The sequence below is a fragment of the Mobula birostris genome, chromosome 6 (genome assembly GCF_030028105.1).
Source record: "Mobula birostris isolate sMobBir1 chromosome 6, sMobBir1.hap1, whole genome shotgun sequence".
In the NCBI taxonomy this organism is placed as follows: Eukaryota; Metazoa; Chordata; class Chondrichthyes; order Myliobatiformes; family Myliobatidae; genus Mobula; species Mobula birostris.
In genome coordinates this window covers 146,120,194-146,126,141 of record NC_092375.1, presented here as the reverse complement: position 1 = coordinate 146,126,141, position 5,948 = coordinate 146,120,194, and the positions used below count along the sequence as shown (strand labels likewise).

General features: G+C 40.9%; 1 pseudogene; it reads right to left on the bottom strand.

The window, feature by feature from the left end:
- Nucleotides 1–221: 221 nt before the first annotated feature.
- Nucleotides 222–2,820, bottom strand: LOC140198753 (gamma-crystallin S-1-like; annotated as a pseudogene).
- Nucleotides 2,821–5,948: the final 3,128 nt, after the last annotated feature.

Below are 5,948 nucleotides of genomic sequence, written 5' to 3'. Positions count from 1 at the left end.
CCCGGAGAAAAAACTTGCTTCCATGTAACCTGCTTGTAGTAATGAGACAACATTGTCTCTTAAGAACACAGGTTGCTAGTTCGAACTGAAAGAGGCCACCAGAAATCAACAAACAATTGCTTTTATTAATACTTGTGCCATGCCATCAATACTTGTGAGATCCACCAATGTTTACACTTTTTGTAAAGGTGCAGAAGTAAGTAGTAATATAATAGAAATGTTTAATTGTAGTGACAAATAAGCTTTACAAAAACAGACTTGAAGTTACTCAAGCACTTGAAAGAACCAATGGTTGAGTTGTAGCTACCCCAGCCACCGTATCTCTGGTATTCCCCGGGTCTCAGGAAGTACTGTCGGCCTCTGTAGTTGGGATGTTCAGAGAAAATCCAGTAACCATCCATGACCCGACAAGAGTGGATGACACGGTAACGGAATCGATCGTAGACAGAGGGACAGTCATCCATGAATTCCATCATCTGCCCTCCAACGTCAGGTCTCTCTTAAACCCCCACCCTGTAGTTTCCTTCTCTCTGCGCATTTCAAAACAGAGATGCGGAGAAATTTCTTTGGCCAATGGGTGATGAATTTGTAGAATTTGTTGCCACATGCAGCTGTGGAGGCCAGGTCATTGGGCATATGTAAGGCAGAGATTGATAGATTCTTGATTGGACATGTCATCAAAGGTTATGGGGAGAAGGCCGGGAACTGGGATTGAGGAGGAGATAGAGAAAAAGGATCAGCCATGATTGAATGGTGGAGCAGACTCGATGGGCCAGATGGCCTAATTTTGCTCCTGTCTTATGATAATAGAAAGATGATTGTAACTGGAATCAAGCACAAGATGAATAGACATAACCCAATAAGGAAGGAATAAAGAGCTTAATTTATGTTTGCTTGTGAATGCTGTTTATGTGATTGTATGTGCCTGTGATGCAGTTGCAGATTTTCGATGCACGCATATAGGATACATATGATAATGAACTTGACTGACCTTGAAAAATCCATAGGAGTAGAATTAGGCTATTTGGCTCTACTTGTTGAAGTCATCTACAAAACTACAAAAGCTGAGATAATCTTCTGTGTGGGGTGGTGAAATCAGATTTGTCAATGGTCAGATGCTTCAATGCAATTTTACTTGTAATGAAATTCTGAATATTTATTTAGTCTCTGTAGGTAAAATGCAAAGGGCTTGCAGAGGGATCATGAACAATAAGATCAAAGCTGAAACCATCTATCAGTTGAACCAATGAATTTTATTTAAAGCTTGGTAACAGTGTGCACTGCCATATAATTTTGTTCTATAAATGAGTGAAATACACACACTGACCATTTTATTAGCTACACCTGTATACTGGCTCATTAATGTAAATATCTAATCAGCCAATCATGTGGCAGCAACTCGATGCATAAAAGCATGCAGACATGGTCAAGAGGTTGTTGCTTAGACTAGAATGGAGAAGAAATGTGATTTAAGTGATTGTTATTGCAGACTGATTGTTGGTGCCAGACGGGGTGACTTGAGTATCTCAGAAACCACTGATCACCTGGAATTTTCATGCACAACAATTTCTAGCGTCTCTAGTTCAAAAACCACGAAGTATCCAGTGCGCACCAGTTCTGTGAGTGAAAAAGCCTTGTTAATGAGAGAGGTCGGAGGATAATGGCCAGACTGGTTCAAGCTGACAGGAAGACAAAAGTAGCTCAAATAACCATGAGTTACAACAGTGGTGTGCAGAAGAGCATCTCTGAATGTACAACACATCGAACCTTGAAGTAGATGGACTATTGCAGCAGAAGTCTACAGACATAAACTCAGTGGCCACTGCCGCTTGTTGGATGTTTTCATATCTGAATGCTTTTATACTGTCAGTATCTCCAGTTAAACTCTGTCTTTTTGTGTGTTTCCCCCAGCCGTCATTCTGTGATTTTGTATTGCCATGTGCTCTTGTTTGTTTTCATGCCCCATGTGCTCCTGTCCCTGCCCCTGCTCTACTCCGGCCCCTGTGTCACTGAGTACTCCACCCTCACCTGTTTCTCATTATTACCTGTATTGCTGCCACCTGTGTCCCATTGTGCTCCACCTATTATCTGCCTCTCTGTTTATTGCTCAGTGTATTTTACTCCTGTGTTTTCACCCGTTTGTTGCCAGATTGTGCCAGCGAGTTTTCCTGATTCTGATTTTAGGATTTCTCTGGATTTTTTGAACTCTGCCTTAACCTTGATGCTCCTCTGGATTTGTTACTCAATAAATATCATGGTCTGCACAGTACTTGGCCTGCGATTGGCTCCCTGCTCCAGCGCCGTGATATATATATTGAGTTGCTGCCATGTGATTGGCTGATTGGATACTTGCATTAACAATCAGGTGTTCAGGTGTACCTAATAAAATAGCCGCTGAGTGTAGATGAGCTAAATTTACCAACTCAAGGATCAATATTAAGTACTGAATCAGTCTGGAATATAGCACATCAAATGATAACTCTCAGACGGGTAACTGCGACAGGACCTGATTGTGTCACTGAAACCCATCCAGTGCTGGTAGTCAGGATACTCTCCCCTGCTCAGGACATACTGGTATCCCATGTAGTTGGGTCTCTCGTACAACACCCACCAGTCACTTTCGACACGGATGGAGTTACAGCGGCTGAAGTAAGGGGAGAAGTCGGCACAGTCGGAGCTGCACTCATAGTGCTGACCCTGGAAGTTCCTGTCCTCGTAGAAGATGATCTGTGAGAATATACAGATTTGAAAATTATTAGTTTCTCAAACCAGCAGATATAAATCATAATAAAAAGCATGAGTTGCCCTTGCCTTTCCCATTTTGAGTTCAGTTAGGTTGGGAACCAACTGAACAGTTCACTGTTCCACGTAGTTTGGTGTCTATATACTGAGCATAAAACGGCCTCTCTTGGCTATTCTTTTGTCATTACAATGAACCACTACTGAAAATAAGGAGAAAAAAAATTAAAACAGACATTGCAGTTGTTGGAAGAAAATCACTCAGGTAACACCATCAGTTCATCGGTTCTTCCAATTTTCTTTGCCGGTCATTTTGTTTGTAATTTGAACAAAGCAGTCCTGGAACATTCACTGTTCTGAATTGCACAGTTCTGTTTCATAAGGTCTGGTGGGATGTTGTTGAATGTAGGTGATGACATGTTTAACTGCAGCAGGTTCCTTTACTTATGACTTTGTATATGACATGTTCTTCATATTACTCAGTAGATTCTGGATTGAAAAGGTTCAAAATGATTTATGAGCACATGGCTGGGATAGGGTAAATGATTGTTTTGAACTGGTCAAACAGATAAAATTGCAGAAATAACTAATTTTAAAATAAAATTTTGTGTCTGTGGAGTAGTTTCCCTCCCACCTTTAGCCTTCCCTTTATACTTTGGCCTTTTTGGAACTGAGAATAATAAATTTCCTGGACAGATTACTTCAGAGATGACAAAGTATGTGTACACATCTTTCCTCATGACATTAGTTCATTAAATCATTGGACTCTGGCATGGTGCTAGAGGACTGGAAAATTGCAAATGTCACTCCACTCTTTAAGAAAGGAGGAAAGCAATAGTAAGGAATTTATAGACCAGTTAGCCTGACCTCAGTGGTTGGGAAGATGTTAGAGTCAATTGTTAAGAATGAGGTGATGGAATACTTGGTGACACAGGACAGGATAGTACAAAGTCAGCATGGTTTCCTTCAGGGAAAATCCTGCTTGACAAACCTGTTGGAATTTTTTGAGGAGATTACAAGTAGGATAGATAAAGGGGATGTAGTGGATGTTGTATATTTGGACTTCCAGAAGGCCTTTGAGAAGGTGCCACACATGAGGCTGCTTACCAAGTTAAGGGCCCATGGTATTACAGGAAAGTTACTAACACGTTTAGAGCATTGGCTGATTGGTAGGAGGCAACAAGTGGGAATAAAAGGATCCTTTTCTGATTGGCTGCCAGTGACCTGCGGTGTTCTACAGGGGTCAGTGTTGGGACCATTTCTTTTTATGCTGTATATCAATGATTTAGATGATGGAATAGATGGGTTTGTAACCAAGTTTGAAGATGATACGAAAATTGGTGGAAGGGAAGGTAGTGTTGGGGAAACAGGTAGGATGCAGAAGGACTTAAACAGGTTAGAAGAATGGACAAGAAAGTGGCAAATGAAATACAATGTTGGAAAATGCATGGTCATGCGGTTTGGTAACAGAAATAAATGTGCAGACTATTTTCTAAGTGGGGAGAAAATCTAAAAATCTGAGATGCAAATGATTGGGAGTCCTTATGAAGTACACCCTAAAGGTTAACTTGCAGGCTGAGTCAGGGGTGAGGAAAGCAAATGCCATGTTAGCATTTATTTCAAGAGGTGTAGAATACAAGAGCAAGGATATGATGCTGAGGCTTTATAAGGCCCTGGTGAGAACTCACCTTGAATATTGTGAACAGTTTTGGGCCCCTCATTTTAGAAAAAATGTGTTGGCATTGGAGAGGGTCCAGAAGAGGTTCACAAGGATGATTCCAGAAATGAAAGAGTTATCATACAAGGAATGTTTGATGTCTCTGGGTCTGTACCCTCTGGAATTCAGAAGGATGAGGGGGTATCTCATTGAAACATTGAAAGGCCTAGACAGAGTAGATATGGAAAGGATGTTTCCCATGGTGGGAGAGTCTAGGACAAGAGGGCACAGCCTCAGGATAGAGGGGCGCCCTTTCAAAACAGAGATGTGGAGGAATTTCTTTAGCCAAATAGTGGAGAATCTGTAGAATTTATTGCCACATGCAGCTGTGGAGGCCAGGTTGTTGGGTGTATTTAAGGCAGAGATTGATAGGTTTTTGGTTGGACGTGGCATCAAAGGTTACGAGGAGAAGGCCGGGAACTGGGGTTGAGGAAGAGAAAAAGAAAGGATCAGCCATGATTGAATGGTGGAGCAGACTCAATGGGCCAGATGGCCTAATTCTGCTCCTATGTCTTATGGTCTAATTCTACCTGTCACATGCTGTCAGCCATCCAGAGTAGTGGGTAAAATAGAAATGATCGCAATTCATGCTTCTATTTTCTGTGTTTGATAACAAGAGTCAATATTTGATTAGGGTCTTATTCTTTTTGGAAATTAAATTGAGAGCAGAATTCATAGATGCCTCAAAGCATGCCAAATATGGTATATACTGTAGGGATAAAGATAAGAACAGGTTGTCACCTAGCATGGACAAGATGGTGAACCGGGAAAGGCAGAGCTGAGAGAGTTTGCAATGAAATCTCTTAAATTCCTTACAAGCAGAATGAGGAGGAATTTCTTTAACTGGAGTGAGATGAATATTTGGAATTCATTGCCATAGATGGCTGTGGAGGCCAAGTCATTGTGTGTATTTAAAGTGGTGTTTGGTGGGTTCTTGATTAGTAAGAACATCAAAGTTTATAGGGACAAGGCAGGAGAATTGTATTGAGAGGCAAGTTAAATCTGCCATGATTGAATGGTGAAGTCAACTCGATGGGCTGAATGGACAAATTCTGCTCCTAAGTCTTATGGTTCCTCTTGGTTTAGACTTGAATTTGTTAATCCAAGTTAAATATTCATTGCACAAACACCAATAATTCAGTAGCCATTGCTTTAGTACAATTAACAATCATAGTAGTTGAAGATTGATTGGTTTCTGTAGGATTCTGGCTTCTGACAACCCAATGACCTCATGCCCAAACCTTGTTACCCATTCCCTACAAATCCCATTTATCCTTCCCACTAAGAATCTTTCCATATAACGTTGCTGAGTGACTTAATGCTCAGAAAGTGCCATTAATTGATATTCATCCTTGACAAACTTCTAAGCTTTGGTCTATTCAGTATCTCAATATGTAACAGTGCAAAGCACATTCAGAATACTGTATTTGATTCATTTATTCATCACATACTCTTGCCCTTGCTGTCCTGTCATGGGCAAAGTAAAATGCAG